This window comes from Myripristis murdjan, chromosome 18 (genome assembly GCF_902150065.1).
Source record: "Myripristis murdjan chromosome 18, fMyrMur1.1, whole genome shotgun sequence".
NCBI lineage: Eukaryota > Metazoa > Chordata > Actinopteri > Holocentriformes > Holocentridae > Myripristis > Myripristis murdjan.
In genome coordinates, this window is record NC_043997.1 from 10,568,974 (window position 1) to 10,591,709 (window position 22,736).

The window sequence follows — 22,736 nt, forward strand, 5'->3', positions numbered from 1 at the left end:
CCTGTGACCCGGGGCTTTATTCAATCTGCCTATCGCTGCCTTTGCAGCTGCTCCTCCTCGCCTGTCAGGGTGGAAACGCAGACAGCATGGACACACACACAAACGCTCACACACACACGTTTCTGTTACGATACTTGTGAGGACTCTCCACTGGACAAACTCGATCCCTCATCGCCCATCCTCACCCTAACCTGCCAGCTCCATGCCTTCCTTTAACTCTATCTAATCTAAAACAGTATCCAAATCCAAAATCCAATCTGATCTAATAACATTAAAGGAATAGTTCACCCAATAACCTTACCCCGGTGCACGTTTTTGTCCACGCAATGCACAGAGAATTATCTGGCTCACTTCTGAAAGCCTTTTCAGCTTTTTAGCAACCCAAAAAATGACAAGAAATTTACTTCATTCAGCTCATTCGCCTTGGGACGACTTGGATCATGCCGCATGAGTGGTATAGAGCGCTTGCACAAACTATTCTCACAAGTTCTTGTCAAGCTGAACGTGGATGTGTGAGGCCTGGGTGCACATTACTAGGTGCTATAGTGAAGATCTGCATGAAAAAAAATGGTGTACATATCAATCTTTTCCCCTCAGGATGCAATCATTTTGTCTTTGAGAGACTTGGACGATGCTTTACGAGCTGTACGGAGAAATTCTGTTATTTTTATTCATTTATTTATTTATTTATTTTTTGCCCTGTTTGGACCTTTAAAAAAAGTGGCACCTGTTGACTTCAGTTGTTTTGAAAAAGCTGCCAGAGAGGTGTGCTAGAAAAGACACTTCACCTGTGTTTCAACTGGCACGGGGATAAGTAGATAATGACTAAATTAAAAAAAAAAAAAAAAAAGGTGAACTGTCCCTTTAACAGTGAACCTAAACTCCTCTCTAAACTAGCACCTAGAAAAAAATAATGACCAGCAAAATGTTCTTGCTCTCCTGATGAGCACAACCGGTCCTCACAAACGCAGGGATACAACATGCGCAAAGAAACATGACAGCAGACGCGCACACACACACACACACACACACACACATAAACAAACACAGATGCACAGATGCATGCGTAAACAGTTTGTCTAATTTAGCAAAGCACATCCTTAAATATGAAATTGTCTCACGCATTCAGCTCAAATCAGTCCACACAGGTACAAAAACTAAACATGGACACACACAGGCTTGCACACACACACACACACACACACACACGCACACACACACACACAGAGCAGGCCTTGGTCCGGATGCCGGCATTCTCCACAGTGATAATGGGGCTGTATAACAGTGTAATGCACAGTTCACTGAGGCTGGCTCCACTCCAGATGGAGAGGCAGCAAGGAAAAGGAACAGGATGCCATAACCTCGCCTCACAGAGTGGACAAGAGCTACAGCTGCAGCACACACACACACACACACACACACACATACACACACACATACCGACGGATAGGCTAAAGCATACACACTGGCATCATCCCACATAAATACTTGCGCACACACACACAAACAGACACACGTGCGTGCAAACACGCATAAAGTTAGGAAAATACACGCACAAACAGGCCACAGCGCACACACACGGACACCTACACACACACACACGCGCACATGGACACACATGCTCACATGAAGTGCACTTGGGCCAGACTCCCCGGCTGCGTTCACACAGCTCCTCTGTCTGAAAAGCAGCGAGGAAAGGTGGCGGCGGCGGCGCGGCGGCGGGAGGAGGAGGAGCGCGGCGGCCTTCTGCTGCGTTTTCTCGCCCTCACAGAAACAGAGAAGCAGAGGAGCCGCGGCTTCACGAGGGGATTTTGTCGGTGAAAAGTAAAAGCGGCGTTATTCCTCTCCGGTCCGGGCCTGTTTTTGACGAGAGAGCCAAAAGCCTCCCACATTACAACGGTGCAGCAGAGCCGGCTCACTCCTCCAGCGACAAAAGCCCAGCGGGGGGAAAATGGAAGGAGAGACGGAGGAAGGAGGGGAAAAACAGGGAGGATAAACGCAGGGGGTTCGGAGGAAAGCACTAAGTAGCTCTAAACGAGAGCTGGTGTGTGTGTGTGTGTGTGTGTGTGTGGACTTGAGGTTGGCGGATCAACAAGGGGCACAGCTGACAGCCCAGCACTGGATCTTCTGCATCAACTTTTGTTAAAAAAAGTAGAAAACAAAAGACAAAAGAAAACATAAATCCTGTGGCATCCTGTATCCTGCTGACCGGAGAAGAGAAGCGCCTGGTGTTTTACGACGTGATGTTTAAAACACAAATCAATAGTCAATAGTCCCTGCATTTTAAAAGAGGGATCAACACCTCACTGGCAGCACTGCGCCATATTGCCAGGGGCGTATTTTCAAAGTTAGTCAATCAAGCAAGCCTTCCAGACCCAGAGCTTCACCTACAGCTCAGAGAGAGGCTTCGCATTAAAAATGACAAGTTTAGACATTAAAATGAAATATTAGAGAAAAAGCAATGTAGCCTCTGCGAATTTCTGCCAATCATGAATCATATGAAGTGACATTAAGTATGATTGGGTTAGCTAGACACTTAAATATCAAGTGTCAAGTGAAATAACACAGAAAAGTACATTATTATTATGGTAGAATGAAGGGAACTTTCTTCAGAAACAATGCATAGACTCATACTAAAATAATCCCACTCAGTCATGACTTATGAGCCACTAGAAGTGTGTGTTGCACTGCAAAAACTCAAAATCTTACCAAGAATATTTGTCTTATTTCAAGTCAAAATGTCTTATTTCTAGTCAAAATATCTCATTAAACTTTAAATAAGACATGATCACCTCAGAAATAACTTGTTTTTTTGACAGTTTTAATTTGTATCAAGTGAAAATTGTCTATAAACAACACTTTACAGTAAGAGTACAACAATTAACGTTTGTTAACGTTAGTTAATGCTGTAATGGTTAATTAACTGTTAGTTAATGATTATTATGGCATTTACTAATGTTAATAATATCTACAGTAACCCTTAAATAACATATAAATTAATACCTTAGCATGAACAGCATTAGTACATGATTCTTAGACACATTAGTTAACGGTTAGTTAACTGTTACTTAATGTTTATTACCTGTTACTTAATGTTTATTACCTGTTACTTAATGTTTATTATGGTATTAACTAATGTTAATTGTTGTACTCTTATTGTAAAGTGTTACCTGAAATCTCGCTGCCGCTGGTTAGTTTAGCCAGGGAGGAGGGGCCAACTGTGTGAATGTTGTGTTTACCAACCACAGCTGACAAATCTTTACATGCCTTTAAGTTATTTCCTCCCACCCCCTGCTGCAAACTGGCTCTGCGTTAGGAATGCAAAGCATTTATTTACCACATTGTTGGAATTTGCTTCTTTGCTCTGTTTTTTTTTTTTTTTTTTTCTTTTTTTTTTTCTGTCTTTGCACGTCCCTCTGAGATGCCTCTAGGTAGGCCGGGTTCAGTGTCTCTCTAAAGGACACTTCAGGGTTACACAGGGTCGGACGCACATACACAGGCACACACACACACACACACACACACACACACATGGGCAAAGACGCACACAAGCACCCATCTGAGACTTTGGGTTACGTAATAACAATTCTATGCCTCTTTGTTCGTCGCAGTGATTGCAGGACAGACAAAGTTACAAGCCAGGGGATGCCTTACATTTCTAGATTGTGTTACGGCCCAACAGGATTGCCTCAGATTTTCCTGCCATGCCGTGAATTCTGCCCCACGCCAAATACCTTCTTCACCGACCAGGATATTACACTGCAGCACAGACGGTCGGCACACTTGCCAAAAACGATAGAGAAAAACGTCTGAGTGTTAGAAATTGCGGTTTGACTGATGCGGGCACTTTAAAGCCAACACCCAAGTCCTACAGTAGTTTTGAGTATCTGCACAGGTGTAACGCTGCCAAGGGCTGCCAAGGGTTGAAGTGACTCGTCTGGCAAAACTGTGGAATAAGCATGAACCATGTAGACTGATCAATTTCAAATCAAATTTCATGCTTATTCCACGTTTTTGGTCTTTGGAGTCCAGCTACTCATCACTTCAACTGACCCTGGGCGATTTCGCACGGTGCACATTAAACATCTGAACATCCTCATGCGCCCATATTTACAAGTATTCTGTTTATTCCACCACATTTTGTTCTTATCAGAGTGGAAAAGCCTCTGGAATAGTGAATAGGCCATTGTGGGACTCTTAAAGGGTGCAATAAATTGGTCCAATCAAAGCAAGACTATTGAAATTCTTTTGGGTTAAAAGTCATTTGAAGCGATTCAACAGTAAAATGATTTGCGGGGATAGATTTCTATTGAAGAATTTAATAAATTAATGAAATGTCTTAAGAAAGTTTTTAAAAAATCACAGCAGGGTTAACAGAGGTGTCGTTTCAGAAGTGTGTGAGGCAAATAGTGTGTGTGTGTGTGTGTGTGTGTGTGTGTGTGTGGAGATACAGCACTGGGAATAGAGGAAGGGGCTACCTGCCGTAAAGCCCGCTGTAACCGTGTGTTAAGACCAAACATGAAGCGAGTTTTTGCATCGTGGATACATACGAATATGGCTGTGAATCTTCTGCTCAAATTGAGAAGTTACATTGGCATCACCCACTGCGAATTTGCGTCTATTCGCATTTTTGCACTGATTTGCATGTCATTGCTCCACGGAGAGAAAACTCACAGTAACTTATCCAGCTTTAGCGCACACAGAAGCCTCGTAGTCGTGTTTTCAGCAAGAAAACACAACATCTCATGACTTTTCTGCTTCAGCCACTCACTGATCACTGACTGAGTTGAGTTAACACTGAGCCTAGCTACAGCTAACGTCAACTTTTACGGTAGCTGGCCAACGCTGAGTGTTTTTCCTGGGTTTTTGGAAGGTTTTTTGGACAGCAGGACAAACAGGCGATGCGACTTCCATGGACTGTGACTGGCATCAGATGACGGTGTTGTTGGCGGAAAACTATCAGGCAAAGACAGATACAAAAACAACAAACCCAACAATAACAACAACAAAAGAGTACTATTATTAATGATAATCAATCTGATGGTCATATAGTTGTACACACCTGGCAATTTTCATTTCTTTTCTACATGCATGTACACACCAGAAAATTGCCAGTAAATGTTTAGAGATTTCTCAACACGCTCACATCCCTACAGTGTAGATTATTGGACTCTTTGATTGGATTAAAATGTAAATATTTACCTAATGTCTTAGAGTGGATGGGAATGACTGTAATGTCTTTGTACCGTAAATGTTGTAATATAGGGGTATTTGCGGGGAAATGGTGATAAAAATGAGTGTGTGAGGAAGGTGAAGTGGGTTAAGGTGCAAATGGCCCCATGCTTCTGGCAACCATGGCTGATAATCTACTGTGGTATCAGCTTGATATATTGACAAAGTGATTTATCAGTGTAACCATGGTTATGATGTCTATAATCCATAAAATTAGGCAGATCCTGTCCATAATCCATTGAGAAATCTGTGAATGTTTAGGGAAAAAAAAATCCTGAATGTTTCATGAATCAGTGTGTAAGAATGTTGTTTTCAACTAAGGACTTACCTAAAAACACTTGTTTTTTTTTGTTGTTGCTATGAATCACATTGTAAGAGCTGCCGCCACTTTGTTGTAAATGGCTGACGCTCATCACCGACTGCTCGTAGGGAAAGAAACAGAGGAGTGGAAGGTTGTTTTATGTGCTCTTTTTTTTTTTTGCTGCAAGTCGCTCCCGATAATCGAGTACCATCAGCATTTTAGCTAAACGCCTCACATGTAAGAAAGCAAAAAAAAAAAAAAAGAAAAGAAAAGGTGCGGGGGCGGAGGGTACGTCTGCCCCGATCCTGAAACGAACTGCCATTAGACACACAAGTTGCTGCTCCGAGCCTCAGAAGACAGCCTTTCTTTTTTAGAAAGTGGAGGAGGGCGAGGAGGAGGAGGACGAGGACGAGGAGGAGGAGGAGGAGGGACGGGGTGCAAGTCTGAGTCATCGTCAGTTACAGACATCATCTGAGCCGAGGGGGGGAAACAAGACGGGAGAGGAGACGCACGCGCACACGCAAAGAAGGAGGGGAGGCGATCTCTAATGGCAGCATCCCTTTCTCTTTCACTGACGGGGACGTGGTGTCAAACGGTCAGGGACTGTGGGGTGCGCCTGTCTGCACTGGAGCCATTGACCTCTCTGACACACACACACACACACATGCACACACACACACTTCGCCTCAGTGCTCAGACACAGATATAAATGGGTCAGAGCTACAACCCAATAAACAATCCATTAGAGATTGAATAAGTTGTTCCTTCCCGTCCCTGGCTCTGCGTGACTCAAAATTTCATATTACTCTTTCTATCTCCGTCTGCCTCTCTCTCTCTCTCTCTCTCTCTCGCTCGCTCGCTCAGACGTCTGTTGTTACATTAGTGGATTAAGCACACACGGGTCCCGGGGAGGAAGACGGTGTAATTCAGAGAAAATGAAACTCAGTCAATCACCCCGCGTTCGAGGTGATGCCAGACGTCTAAGTGATCGCGCCTCTCCCGCCTGCCTCCGCCTGCCGCCGCCGCCTCTCTCTCCCCCGTCTCATGCCTCTGCTGTGGCGCTCAGCAATAATAAACTGCAGACGGAGTCGCTCCAGGACTCCATATGCGGCCCTGCTTCTTCTCCTCCACTTGATTGAAGCGATAACTCACAGTTAAACGAGCGCTCCCACTGGCGAAACGGGACAAAGGAGGTGTTTATGGCCGTGTTGCGCTACCTGTTGACTGACGGAAACACGGCGCGGCATCAAAAAACCATGTAACTGCATTAAAAAAAAAAAAAAAAAATTCTATCACCCCTGCGCTCCACAAACCTGTGAAACCCCTCGAGTTGTATCTTGAAAATACACTGGCAGGAATTAAAAAGCATCAGTTTCTTTCTCTAGATATGGACTTTTCACACATAAACATCAATATAATATAGCAATGATACAAGAGAGGTTACTATGTGACTGTAATGCAATGTGCAGTGCTGGAGTACCAATGGGCAGTTGCATCAAAGTGCCCATAATCACAATGGAGAACATACTCGAGGATATTAGTGCTTTTCCCAACACAACAACAACAACAAAAAAACCAAAACAAAACACTAATTAGTTCCTTGGGTGAGAATTGACTCAAATTACCGGTTATATAATACAACCATAAAGCGGCCATTAGCGCGATTGCACATCCTTATTGTCCTCCTAATGTGAGATTTCATGTGCTGTGAACATACAGGGGTTATTGGGCGATTTTTCTTCATCTCTCTCTCTCTCTCTGACTTCCCTCGCTCCGGCGATGCCTTCTCATCAACCGCATAACAACTTTACTCGACCGAAGTGGTCTGCCTCGCCGGAAGCTCCGAGGTAAAAACGCGCTCGCCTGTTCTCCGTCCGCCCAAACTCTTAAACACCAGCCAGAGACTTAACTTAACACAACACGAGCAGCGCTGCGCAGACCCCCATGATGAATGCATGGATAAGATGATGAAATTGTTCAAACACTGAACTGGACAAGAGCAGAGAGGCCTGCAGGTGATGTAACACGCCCTCTGGCAGCCACACTGGAGGCACTCGGTTAACTTCTGTGCTGCTTCGGACTAGAAATGATTTAACCCTATAAAGCCTGAACTATGAAAGAATTGGCAGAAAATATCATTTTTTTTTAAATTGAACCCTTTATTTAGTCCTATAACAATATATATATATATATATATCTATATATATATATATATATATACAACGCGGTTCACCTTTCGTGGCCTCGCAGTTTTTTTTTTTAGTGCAATTTTGCATGCTTTTTTTTTTTTTTTTTTTAACAGCGCATTGTGTTCTGCATCCTGATTGGCTAAGGGAGAGCCCGCGCATTGTGTTCTGCGTCCTGATTGGCTAAGGGACTGTAGCTCATTGTCAGTCAATCTCCTCCGTGCCGTGTCTCCTGTACAGTACAGAATGCGTTCATTCTATAATACTGGACTTATTTTTCTACGAAGGTTTGAACTTTGAGAGTTTAAACAAGAGAGAAAAGTGAGAAAATGTTAATGCCTGTCTGAGAAAAGTGTATAAAGTGTGTAGTGAGGGGTTTTACAGCCTTAAAACATCTATAATAATTGTAAAAAATAAAGCTGACTACTTCGCGGATTTCGCCTATTGCGGGTTATTTTTAGAATGTAGCCCCCGCGATAAACGAGGGACCACTGTATAAAAAAAGAAATTCAAAAAATATGTTATTACATGACCTTTCTGGTGTATGATATATGATATGTACTTGAAGTGCCAATGGTATGGTCCAGGGTGAACAGGGGAAGTGTTCAAAGGTATACGACAGTATTTTGGTCAAGTATTGATTAAACTGAAAACGAATTGAAAATGTGTATCATATATGATACTGATATGATACAAATCGCTTTATGGGGTTAAAAGATTTGATTTTATTTGATTTTATGAGTTTCTGATCTTATGTGTATATGTGCATGTTTTTATCTTGTGTGGCAGTGCATTTTAAATTATTTTATTTTGTTTATTTTATTTTATTATTTTATCCTATTGTGTATTTCACCTTTTTATTGTGCTTCTATTGTGTTATCTAGTTGTGTTTTATCTTGTTGTGCAGCACTTTGGAAACCTTGTGTTTGTTAACCTCGAAAGTAAAGTGGAAGTGGATTGGATTGGATTGGATTGGATAGAAACGGATCAATCTCACCTCTGATATCTTTGATTGATTTTGTGTTGAGAATAGTAGACGCTTGTTTGCTGGCTAACTTACTCCCTATGTTGCTGTTGCATTGAATTTGTGCAATTTGAAGCTGGCATAACTACGGTTAAGGTTAGGGTTAGGGCTTGGATTAGGGTTAAATTAAGGTTACAGTTATGATTTGGGTAAACAAGAACATACTGCCTACACACACGTCAATTTGGCACTGTGACTACTTGGGCTGAACAATATATCATTACCATATTGTTAATTAGATATGAACATGCAAGATATGAGTATCTCAAAACTCAGTGATATGGACGATATTAAATTTAGGGCCTAAGACAGTGATTGGTCTGCTCTGATCAATAAAATTCTGCATTTTCAACGTCCATTTGGTATCATTATGCTGCTTTTTGAAGACTGCTTAATTTTCACTGTTTCACCATCGTCATATTGTGTATTCTATCTCTACATGGAATAAATATTGAGGTATGAAAACCCGCAGTGTGTGAAAAACCATGCATTGGGTTGAGCTGCATTGTGGGAAAAGCTTCTCCTCGCTCTTTCCAGTTTGGTTCATGTGTTTCCATCTCGCCTCATGTCTCTTGGTTCGATTAAACAAACCGTTTCATTTCTCTTCTTATCAGCGGGAGCTATGATAAAACTGCTTGTGGGAGCTCATATTCCCCCAGCTGCTCTTTCACCACAGTTGTTGTTGTTGTTGTACTGTGAAATCTGGTTGCTGCTATTTCCGGTTTCCGTGGGTTACGGTTGCTTTCTTAAACGTCGTCCACCGAAAGCAACAAAACAAAGCCGAGGAAACCGAGTGAACACGCGCTCTCCACATTTTGTGTAGCTGTCTCATGTACCGTCCATGACCACATGAGCTGAGGCAACAGATGCAGAGAACCACAGCTTTGACTTGCCTTGTAATCCTGACCTTCCCACCATCACTGCCCAATGAAAACTGTGTATCTCCAACTTTAAGGATTTTTGATGAATTTACCCTCTCCTTTACAGGTTCAGAAAGTTCTACAGCCTTTGGGGTTATTAAAGTCTCTCAAAAGTAATTGGTAACACTTTACAATAACAGTACAACAATTAACGTTAGTTTACGTTAGGTAATGACGTAATGGTTAATTAACTGTTATTTAATGATTATTATGGCATTTACTAATGTTAATAATATCTACAATAACCTTTAAATAACATATAAATTAATACCTTAGCATGAACAGCATTAGTACATGATTCTTAGACACATTAATTAACAGTTAGTTAACTGTTACTTAATGTTTATTACCTGTTACTTAATGTTTATTACTCTATTAACTAACGTTAATTGTTGTACTCTTATTGTAAAGTGTTACCAAGTAATTACATAAACTGAAAAATGCAGTTGTGCTTAAGACAAAACTGTTTTTCTCAGTTTCTGAAAAGTTGATATTTAGGATGTGGTACTTTGTTTTGACTGGACAGCAACGTTCTGCTCCAAATGCCTCTAACAACCTCCTGACTTACTTCCTCAATGTGCCTCTTGTCATTTAGACACACATCATGCAACCTCCCTCAGGTTTTGTCATGCTTCTCTACAACCTTTGGATTTGCATCTTTCTCTACAGTATGTGCAGACCTTTCTTTAAAAGGTAAAAATTGTGATCCTGCAGTGGCTACATTTAAAGAATATGCTTTCTTGAATACATAGCAAGTCCCAAGTGCAGTGTGGCACATAAAAAGTCGAGGTTGTTGGGGTTCCTGAGACAGGTTAAGGCCAATAGGTAACACTTTACAATAAGAGTACAACAATTAACGTTAGTTAATGCCGTAATAAACATTAAGTAACAGGTAATAAACATTAAGTAACAGTTAACTAACTGTTAACTGCTGTGTCTAAAAATCATGTACTAATGCTGTTCATGCTAAGGTATTAATTTATATGTTATTTAAGGGTTATTGTCGATATTATTAACATTAGTAAATGCCATAATAATCATTAACTAACAGTTAATTAACCATTACAGCATTAACTAACGTTAATTGTTGTACTCTTATTGTAAAGTGTTACCGGCCAATATATACTTCTCTGTCGAAGTGCCATCACAGCTTTGCAGTTGAGAGGTTTCGGCAGAGGTTTCCGCCCTAGTTTTCCTGCACCTCTCCAAAAATGCAGCTGCAAGTGCGATGACGCAAGGCCACAAGAGCCGTGATTTGGTCTGCTGAACCTCTTTGTACTTTTCCCACCGTGTTGCAGCTGAGGAGGCCAGCAAATACGTTCATTCATACCATCCTGGGTTTCACCAGCCTATGCACAAACTGATCACTAATGCAGATTGATGAATGCTTTCACTGTCGTCGACACCTTCAGCATGGCAACGGTGACTGACGCAGAAACATAAATCAGCCTTTGGCGCTTCTTATGGCGCATAAAATAAAAGCACCGCCTCTCTCTGTGAACAGGCTGACCAGGTGAATGTGGGTGAAAGCTGCGATCCCTTAATGATTTCACCTATTAAATCCACTTCATTCACAAAGCAGAGATGAAGATAAGAAAAAAGGTGCCGATGAAAGAGGGATTTCCAAGCCTTGAGATCATTTAGACGGGGATTGTGCCGAGTACGTGACATGATTGGGACGGTGTTCACTGCAGATGATCCAGAAAGAGATGCAGGACCAGATTTAACCTCAGAAACAGGAGGACACATGTGGCCCGTGGGGTGCTTGTTGTACATCCAGGATTTAGCTTCTGCACAAACACTGTGAAACAGCCATTACATAAAACCTTCTAGTTGCCATTTGTGCAGCGACACAATGCATTAGTGCAAGCTGCAGTACCTCCAGCGCTAGGTACGTCCGTCCCCAGAGGGTTACATAAACAACATACACAGGGCAAGGTGGACGCCTGCGTAACATTTCATGAGTTGGAGGTGAGGCGTAGTGAAGGTACACGTGTGTGTGCCCATGTTTAGGTGAATTTTTCCTCTCTGTGGCAGCAAGGTTAGCCCGATTCCTGAGGCTGATTCGACAGCCGGAGAACGGGACGGAGATAACAACAGCGAGGCAGGCGGAGACACGTTCTGCGCCTCGGCTGATGAGTTCAGGAAGGACATGCACTTCTCCGAGATGCAGACGACATGGTTGGATACTCACAGTGGAGATAGCAGTGTGAAGAAAAAAAAACAAAAAAAACCACAAAAGATACAAATCAGGAAACGCACACGGTAAACAGGATTTAGCTTTATGGCGTCTTCACCTCCCTCGGTCCCAGCAGTGACTGTGTCATTAGAAATGCATGCTGTGCGGCTCAGATTCGTTCAAACTCACGAAACTCCATTTAAAATTGAATTGGAGACCCCGAGTTTCTCAAAGATACCAAATACATCCTGCAGAGTTACAGGGAAATGTGTACAAAATGATGCACAGTATCATCTAGATGGTTTCTTTCAGATGGCCATAAAATAACAGCATGTTTGGTTTGAATATTTTACCAAGTTTTAATAGTGATTTAGCTGCAACCAAAAGATACTGAATATCTATGGGCCATTGTCGTACAGTATGGAAAAAATGTTTATTCTAACTTTGAAGCAGAAATTGAAGCAAAAATCAGCATTCAAGGGATTATCAGGGGGCATTTCATCAAAACTACTTGCAGCTTTTTAAAAGACCCATTCCGGGCATTGATTAAACCCTTAAAACCTCAACTCAAGTGTTTTTTCCCATGAAAAATCCTTCCTGCCTTAAAATGTCTTACACTTTTGCCTTCATTTAGTATGAACATATCTATGAGTATGCAATGTTTTGACCACCATAAAGCAAAAACAATGCCCGATGATAAGAGTAGCTCATAGAATACATCACTATAGGAGCAAAAAATCTAGCAAAAGACCACGATTTTAAGCCGAGTGAGTCTTTAAGGCCTTTACAGACTGTAGGAATTTTGCCGTGTTCAAACAACTGCTGACAAAAACTCAAGCTCATGAGAAAAAAAACAACCCAAATCTTTGTTCTTGAGTACAAATCGACAGCTGATAAAGATCCGGCAGTGTCAGAAATTCTGCAACACAATTTTTCACAGCGAGACCGAGCTCACGAGCCTCATTCACAAGGGTCAGGTCGTCTGTTAGCTGTTATCATTCCTGATTCGTAAGGCATTCTTTATCCTATAATGCTAAGTGCAGCAAAGGTCAAAGTAAAAGATACTGTCTGACCTAGAGTGTGGGCACAGACGGTGCCGAAGAACAAGGAAAATATCTATGGAACGACACGGGCCAAAATCGACCGTCGTACTAGCTCAAACAGTTGTTTGTGGACTGAGGGGAGCATTTGGTCGTTTTCATGTCTAATGCAGGGAGCCATGAAAAGTGACTGCAGCTCTGAATCACCTCAGCTACACAAAGTGTCTCATCAAGGCACTCATGGCTCATCAGAGCAACTGTTATAAACCCATACTTTCCACCCACGCATGAGCTTCTTCGTTGTGTGCACAGAGAGAAAGAGAGAGAGAGAGAAAAAGAGAGAAAGAGAGAGAGAGAGAAACAGCTCCGTCATCATCCAAATAGCAGATGAAGAGGCACAAACACACCAGACCCCCTGACAGGCACTGCCAGATTCTCCATGATGCCGCAGGCTGAATCCTCGTCTGTTGAATGACAAAATCATCCAAAAAGTTGACTGTCTCACACATACAAACACACGCACACACACACACATGCACACCGGGGTTATTATCGTTTATTTTTCATTCGCTTTTATTTTCTTGAAAGTTCCCAATTTTAATTTCAGTTCCAGCTAAGCTGTATTTTGTTTTCAGCGTGGGCTCGGCAGTTTCACTTAGGTTTTTAATTAGTTTTTGTTCCAGTTTGGGTGTTTTTTGGTGGTGGTGGTACTCTGCATATGGCTGCAACGAGCATGGTGTAACAAATATAATGCATAATTAATTTTCCTTTGTTTTTTTTGTTTTTTTTTTACCCGGCACTTAAACAGAAAGACAAAACTAACGACGTTTCAGTCAGACAACTCACGTGAACATGTCATTGGCGCATTGCAATGAAATGTGGCATCTAGAGTCTGATTTAAGTGGGGTTTGGTTGGTTTAATTAAACCGTCTTATTGGGATTTAACGTTTGATGTGTCTTGAGCAAGTTTAGGTCACGTGATGGTGAAGCAACTCAGGTCGACTGCCTGAACTACCTCGCAGGCTCGCTTCATTTCAGTCAGAAAATTCAACTTGAGAGAAACTCGGAGCGGCTGTAGGTATCTTCTCACCCCAAAACTGCGACACACACAGAACAAAACACCGGCTGGGACTTCATTACGGAGCACCCACCTGGAGACCTCGCCGATTCCCCAGTGCAGTGCATTTTAGGATAGAGTAAGGACATTCTCACATTATGTGAAATTTTTCAACGCGTGGGCCAGCACCACCGCGGTGAAGCCATTCTCTTACCCAGCACATTGACCATGTGGAGAATATAGTCTCTTGTGAAATCTGCAATGTGTGGGCCAGAACAACCGCGGTGTGGCTATTCTCCTGCCAGGAGAAAACACTAACCAGTGGACTCTAGTGAACCTTCTGTGTGTGGCCAGCCTCCACCATGGCAGCACTGACCAGGGGGAAAACATTAGGCTTTTATGTGCAGCTCCTCTAAATACATTCCCAGACTTGCCCAGATCCACCTGATATGCAGCAAGAGACTTACATTCTGCATCAGGGGAGATTATTTACTGCATAGGAGAGCTCATTAGCTTTGGAGCAGACAAAACCTAGTTCCTTATAAAGCTTACATTCAGGGCACCCCAGTAACTCACCTGCTAGAGCGCGTACTATATCAAGGCTAAGTCCTTATTATCGCAGTGACCTGGGCTCGAATCTGGCCCGGACCCTTTGCAGCAGGTCAGAAATGCAAAAAAAATAAATAAAAAAATAAACTTCAAAAAATAAAACGCTGCATTCAATGAGCCAGCTTCCGCACATCATTCGTTATGATAGGACCCCCAAAACAGAAGATGTTGCATCACTGAAAAATCGGGGAGATTGTGATTAGATATGTATGGAAATTGCCTCAATTGACGTTAACAACATTCCCAAAATGATCTCGGCCTTCATGTCACCAACTGCTGCCCCAACTTTGCTTCATTTAATATCCAGTTTGATTTAGTAAAAATAGACAAGATAGTTTTAGTTCTTTCCTTAAGTCTTGTCTTTATTGTGTCATTTTACATCAGTGTTTCATTTAAGTTTACTCAAATGACAATCCTGCAGAGGCTATCTGTTGGTGTCTACGTCTTTGTGTGTGTGTGTGTGTGTGGAGTGTGTGGAGGGTACATTTCTGCCTGAATAATCCGTGTGGACTCTAATATTGTGTATCAGACGCGCTCCCATGAGAAATGAATCAGCTTGAAGACGCTGAAGGGACTCGAGGGGCTTCGCCGAGCTGCTGACTACATCCAATCAATCTCCCGACGTTTTCTACTCAACTTGAACTCTGCCGGGATGTGGATCAAAGCATGTGACGGCACCCGGGAGGCCGGCAAGACTCAGCCCGGTTTGGTCAAACACACACACACACACACGAACACACACAAACGTGCGCGGAATGACAAGAGTGGAAATGACTCTGACACACGGACTTTCTCACAGTCAATTTGACGACAGAGCCTGATGATGTGAGGGAGAGAGACGGACGGGCAGACAGACCGAACACGCTGAGGTGGCCCCTGATGGAGTCGCACTCTGTCAAAGAGTATGCATGGAGAGAGTCACACACACACACACACACACACACACACACACACTGCAAAACAGTGTATCCACTTCCCTTCCCCCCCTCTGCTTCAATCGAATCAAGTCATATTAAATCCAATCAGACCCACTGAGGCGTTTCATTTTGACTACGCACGGATTATGCACATGGTCCGAGGGGAAGGGCCTGATTGATGGTGTGCATGCCCCTGCATGTGTGTATATGCACGTTTGTGTGTGTGTGTGAGAGAGAGAGAGCGAGATAGAGAGAGAGAGGGAGAGATGGAGTCAGTGTGTATGTGTGCCAGTGTGTGCTTCAGTCCATCTGCTGGATGTGCGTATTTGTGTCCTTCTGCCCAAAGTGTGCAGATACATCTGTCTGTATGTGTGTGTGTGTGTGTGTGTGTGTGTGTGTGTGTGTATTTACTGGTTCATTCCACCCATTATTCTGGCCACAGTGAAACACTGCCAGTCAGACAGATTGGGCTTATGAAACTCACACAGCTGTGTTTAGGGAGGAAACACCCATTCTCTCTCTCTCTCTCTAACTCTCTCTCTCTCTCTCTCCCTCCATCAAAGTGTAGTAAAATCACTTAAGTTCAAAATATAATCACGCTTAACTCCCATCTTTTACATGCTTACTACTTTGCTGGTGCATTACATTATTGCTCCACCCGAAAAAGACAAGCCAAATCATTCTGCAGTACCTCTTCCAGCGAGTGTGCACACACACGGTGACTAACGCTGTAGCTGAGGCCGTCTACAATATGTAAACTGCATCGAGAGTGGAAGCAGGGCATTGAAAAGTAGCTTTTTGCTCGTGTAGGCGTCACTTGTAGCACAGCAACCAAGCTACCAAGCGACCCGGCAGTTGCTGCAGGGATTAAATCTGGGTTTCTGTGTCCATGTAGCTGCAGCTTGAGAGCAAAAGGCTTAACCTCTGCAGCACCGACTGGCTTGTGTCCGGATGGTTGAGCTTTTGATAAAAAAACCCCATGGACTGAAGCGTGCACGCGTTGCACAGTGGGAAATTTAATTTAATGTATGTAGCAGTATATTGTTGCACGTGCCCCAGATGTATACTGATCATATTCTTTGCTATTGTATTGGTTTATTGCATAAGCCCCTCTTCAAGTATCACAGAAATGGTTTTAAAGGCTGGTCTAATGGGCTTATCACCTTCAAAAAACACGAAAAAGAGGCATATTCAACCTTTAAAAATAAAACAAAAAAACAAATTTCAGTGTGGGATGAAGAAATCACATTTGATTCGAATGCACTTTCAAGGAATTGGCCAGGAAGTCCAAATATGTTGAAACAAGGCAGAATAAGGCAGATCAGCCCACTAGGATCAAGAAAATGACACTTGATTCAAGAGAAGCCTGGAAACGAGTCGGTTAGCACTGGAAACAAGTGGGATTATCTCATTCCCCTGGCAGATTTGTTTTCTGATTTGAAGAAAAACAAGATTTTAAGACTTATTACAGGACTAAATAATTTAAGAGGGATTTTTTTTTGGCAGTCTGCTAGTAGGTGGATTTACAACACACGCCTTGAGAAACTGGGTAATCTGTAATAGTATCGGGAAAAGTATAAAAATAGAAAAAAAAAAAGAGAAAAGAAACCTGGTTTAAGCGGCAGACTTTTGAGCAGGCAGCAGATTATAACCCGTGATGTAACTTCCAAATTCCCCTTTAAGACATCAGTTCCTGGTGGCCCAGTGCCGGGTGTCCAGTTCGCTGTTTGAGCGCAGCACAATACACAGTGTTCGCCGTAGACATTTTTATGGCAGTGGGGGTGGGAAGTTTGGCTCCGGGTGCTGGGTTCACCCTTGGCCCCATCCCACTTAGTCCTATTCTCAGTATCCTGTGTCCTGTCTATCTCTCTATCTGTCTGTCTATCTATCTATCTATCTATCTGGCCCACAATGTTTGTTTAATTTAATATCTTGGATGCCAACCATTTAATTTGCAGGGGGACTTAAGGGAATAATGCATCTCGATCAGCGTTTCCATCGGGGCCTAGAGGGTGAGGCCAAAAATTGTCACATGCATTTTCTGAGCCTCTGTTGGGGGATTTTTTTTTTTTTTTTTTTTTAACCCCTTGGACTCTGATGTTGTCTCTGCAAAGTTAGAGAAAAACATGTGCAACAATGTCACATACATATTCTGCATCTGTCATTGTTTTATGGCTGCAGCGTTGCATCAGGGAGAAAATATCTACATGTCTTGTGCGTCATTTTATACACATTTCCCTGTAAATCAGAAGGATATATTTGGTATTTTTGGAAACTTTGGGATCCCCACTAGAATCTGAAATAAAATTCTGTGGGTTTTGAGCAAAGCTTGACCATGCATCATGAATTTATAATGACAAACTCACCAATGGGACTGGCAGGGTTGAACTGGTTTTAACATCGAACTGAACTGAGTTGTCTAACGTTTTAATCTCTAAATAATCTCCAAGTGTCGATGCAACCCAATTAAAAACGCTACTTGCTACGCTCACTCTTGTGTCATTGCTCCACTCTAGTGTCTTTAAAACTGCACTCACTGGCCTAGGGGGCGCTGCAGTGTTTACTGGCCCATTGGAATGGCTGCATCATTTTTAAGGATGCTCGATATTGGAGTTTTTGCCGATATTTTGCAACTCTACTGATATCTGCACATATTTTTTCCACATAATTATAGAGATCATCTAGTCTGTCCTGCAGTGGAATTAACATTTTATTATCTTATTGTGAAGGCCCACTGGCAGAAGCACACATAAAATACAACGCTTGTCAAAATGTACACATTCCACTGGGCAAAATAAGAAAACCGCTCCAACTTAGGTTATGTAAAACACGCCATATTTATTTTCATGTGACATTTTCTTTCCAACAAAACTGTCAGACTCATCCTACTGAACCACGCTTGGATGCTGCTCTGCCTGAGAAAATCATGACAACAGCCACAACCGGGGCAGATTTGACCTATTTCACATATCGGGCTGTCATATCGGTAGAAATCATCTCAGGCCGATACCAATATTTCCTTTCTAAAGCCGATACAGATGTCACGCCGATATTATCAAGTTGTTTTTTCAATAATAATAATAAAAAAAACACTGTAGGAGGGAAAAGAACTGACTTAGATAGTGGCAGCCGCTACAATGGCGTAATCTGTAAATGGCTCCGAGAATAGAAATGAGAAAAGTGGGTGGCGGTAAGAAAACAGCTGTAGCACAGATTAGAGGCGGTGATGTAACTCGGTGTAATGACACTGACCCCTCGGTAACACATAGCTTCCTGAGAGCCGAGCGCGCGGAGAAAGTAAATAAACACACAGCAGGAGAGAGACGGGGAAACAAAGGACAGGGATCCAGCGACAGTGACACCCTTTCCCTCCTCTTACCGGGAGGCCCGTCACAGGATACGCCGCCACAGGAAATGACAGGCACAGGATCCTTTCAGAGTGACAATTCGCCTGCGCCGGGACAAACTCGTGTCATTTTCCCTGACATCTGAGCTGAGCGCCTGCATGTTTGGACACCACACACTTTTTCTGTCACTTCTTAACGCACTGCAATGTTTGTCGTGCTGTAAAGCAGGGCTGGGCAATGTATCAATATTATATCAATGGCATATATCGATTTTAGACACCATAATATTGTGACGTAAGTGTTGCAAGAAGAATTTTCCAGGCTGTTCTATTATTTGCCTTTACCCACTTTGTTACTATACAGGCATTACTAATGATCATTTATCAAAAATATTTGGTCAAAAATATTGTGATATTTGATTTTTTTCCCCATATCGCCCAGCCTTAGCTGTGTGCACTGTCAACATACATTGTCATTACACCTAAATGGATAAATCAATGTATCGAGTGAATTATACTGGCTTTAATTAAAGGTGCACTCTGCAAAAATGAGGCTCGACTGAAATGAGAAACGAGAAAAACGTACAATAAGATCATAATTTATACATGAGGCAGGTTGGCAATGAGAAACATGTCGACTTGCTGATTCAATGTTTTTTTTTTATACAGTGTTCCTTTTTTTGTAAATTCATTTTTATTTTAAAGGTAGTCATTGATCCCAGAGTTTCCCTTTGCCATTTACGAGATGCCATGGGTCAAAATGCCTTGAAGAGTAGCTAACCCCAAAAAGAGCTTCATTGTGGGTTTTAATGGAGAGTTTTAATGTCCCATGATGGTCTAACTGCTGTTTTAGAGGCTTTTCGGCCTTGCCAAACATAGATAAACAAATAAAATGGCCAAATTTAGAGACATTATATCAGCTATCAGCACTTTCCGCTCAGAAAATATCACTATCATCACCACCGTTCAAAAAATCCATAGCAGTGCCATCACGGCCGCAGAAGTCAGCCTTGAACGTCGGAGGCGTCTCGAAACAGTGGGTGGTGACGCTTTGAAAATGTGAATACACTGAAATTCTGCGAGGTGGCATCAATAAACTGCATGCAGCGTGTGTGGTGTGCCGGTCTGAGACGTTTTATACCAGAGGGGAAAACAGAGAGAGAGGAGAGGGACGAAAGAGCTCATGGCGGTTCTCCGGAATGAGCGGTCGCTTGCCGCCGGTTAGGAGTTTGTAATTAAGTTCTGATTTATCCCTTCCTGTGGGCTGAAACGTGCCCATACCCGCTACCAAAATGTCATTTCTGCAAAATGGTGATCCAGATCGATAACAGCTGGTGATCCAGATCGATAACAGCTGCATGTTTTCGCTGAAAAATTGTGAAAAAGGGGGTTTATTTTTCCAAAGTGGACACACAGATGTGCTGAAAGTGAAACCTCCTTTCTGAATTCTTAGGAAGAAGTGAGGATGTTGTTACTGGCAGTTTGGGTGGAAAAATAGGAACTATGAGCTGTTAAACATCCGTCTATTCTACTCTACACTCTATTTTATTCTATTTGTAGTGTTTGATGACTTGGGCATAAAGTTGCAATGTGTGACGACAAGCAGGTTTCATAGGGAGGCCATGGCAAAAACTGACTCGCAGGTTTCCATCGAACAAACGTTGCTGTTGTGTTTTGTTTTGTTTTGTTTTGTATGGAGACGTTTCAAATTCCACTGGTTTAACACTGATCTTCCCGAAAACTGTGTTTGACTCAGAGCCTGCAAACAGTCAACCACAAACATTCCCCTGGCGGCCGGGGACAGCCGACACCACAGACACAGACAGGAAGTGAACCCGAGAGAGGAAGCACATTTCTGCTGCGCTGACCACTTTTCCCTCCCTCTGAGCGGGGAGATCGATAGATATCACACCGCCGGAGAGGAGGCCAGCGCCCAAAAAGCTGAGTCAATGGCACACACACACACACACACACACACACACACACACACACACACACACACAGACACATCTTGTCCTCAGTGTATGCATGGCAGGGACACAGCATTTCCCTGCTGCCACTGCTTAGCTGAACACTTTCTTCTTCTGGCAGAACAGCTATGGGATAACACTACTTAAAAATTTATATTAAAATGAACTCTATTCTCTTCTCTCATCTACTGGGAATGTTTAACAACTTGCCAGTAAAAATGCATGCAGCAGTGGGGGTAATATGTTGGGAATGCAGCCACACAGGAAACACAGTGACAGTTGTCATGCATGTGTCACACACTCTCAAGTGTTTATTAAGTGTTTTATGGAGTCAGGAAGAGGAGGATTAGGGCCAGTGCAGAGCAAAGGAAATCCTAAACCACAGCTAGGAATGATGCAGCTCTACATCACAAAATGCACTGAAATATGTAAAAACACTATTACAGTGGCAGGATTTTGGGATATTATAGACATATTATAGGAATATTATCAGAGTCCACAGGGAGTGGGCTGCTTTCTTCACCACTGTCTTCATTTTATGTACCACTACATCACTGACACCATCAGTAGTTTATTCCATAACACTGTTTTCATAGTAGACCACTGTGGGCCTGTTATTTATGGAGTTTCACATAATATAGTATATAGTTTCCAGCAATTAAAGCAGCAGAGGGTCAAGCCATCTGTTAAAACTATCTCTTTATAGGCTGAGTAGAGTCTTTTTTTTTTTTTTTTTTTTTTTTTTTTTAAAGGTTAAAAGACATCCTTATGTCATAAATACATAGTTAACCTTATGGTATGACACTGATGTAATATACAGGATAAAGACATGATCTTTACATTCATAAAAGGGCTACAGTAATCCCATAAATCCTCAAAGGCCTCTCCACAAATTTGCATCAAATGCATGGACTAGTACTCTATAGAACTATTATAGGAATATTATATTATAGGAGATAGTGGGAAAAGCCTCCTATAGGAATATTGTAGGAATACCGCTGGAGATAGTGGAGAAAGCTTCTTCTATATATTACACAAATATTATGGAATATTATAGGAATATTATAGTGATAGCACAGGATAGTGGAAAAGCTTCCCAAAAATATCATAGGAATATTATAGTGATACCATAGGAGATAATGTGGAAAGCTTCCTATAGGAGTATTATAGGAACATTACAGGAATACCACAGGAGATAGTGGGATAGCTCCCTATAGGAATATTATAGGAATACCACAGGAGATCGTGGGGAAAGCTCCCTATAGGAGTATTATAGGAATATTATAGGAATACCACAGGAGGTAGTGGGAAAGCTCCCTATAGGAATAGTATAGGAATACCACAGGAGATAGTGGGAAAAGCTCCCTATAGGAATATTATACAAATATTGTAGGAGTATTATAGTGATACCACAGGAGATAGTGGAAACGCTACCTATAGGAATATTATAGAAATACTATAGGTGTGGAGTACTTTCATTTTTGTTTGCCACTTAAGCACTGACACCACACCTACTCATTCACACACACACACACACACACACACACTCACACACACACACACACACACACACACACACACACACACACAGTGGAAGCAGACACATGTTCATTCATAATACCCCACCCCTCCATCCGTTTTCTCTCTCACACACTCTCTTTCTCTCTCTCTCTCTCTCTCTCTCTCACACACACACACACACACACACGCACGTGCACAAACACACGCACGCGCACGGATGGACACAGTGAACCGGGACGGTCACAGGTGGTCGCCGGTGGTTTATTATCACCTCTTTCCTCTGACATTGAATTGAATTTCGTTTGGCGGAAAGGCGGAACATTCCAGATAATCTGGCCTCGGTCGAGCAAGCAAACTCTTAGGAGGACAAAAAATAATTAAATAAATAAGTGCACTGGAGTCTACATTAAATATTACAGACACTAAACAACAGC

The 22,736-nt window shown here is 42.3% G+C and overlaps 2 protein-coding genes across 5 annotated transcripts in view; one reads left to right on the top strand and one right to left on the bottom strand.

Moving 5' to 3' along the window:
* Positions 1-22,736, top strand: part of LOC115376316 (calsequestrin-1-like) — a 124,083-nt gene that overhangs the window by 44,672 nt on the left and 56,675 nt on the right. For 2 of the 4 annotated variants that reach the window (XM_030075805.1, XM_030075804.1), the window contains one exon: positions 20,568-20,749. The exons of 1 other annotated variant lie outside the window; for it this stretch is intronic. The gene's annotated coding sequence lies outside the window, so the exon portion shown is untranslated. Of the gene's footprint in view, positions 1-20,567; positions 20,750-22,736 lie in introns of those variants that run through there. One more of the 4 variants, XM_030075807.1, reaches the window with a different exon arrangement.
* Positions 1-22,736, bottom strand: part of pea15 (proliferation and apoptosis adaptor protein 15) — a 64,421-nt gene that overhangs the window by 40,338 nt on the left and 1,347 nt on the right. The window lies entirely within an intron of this gene.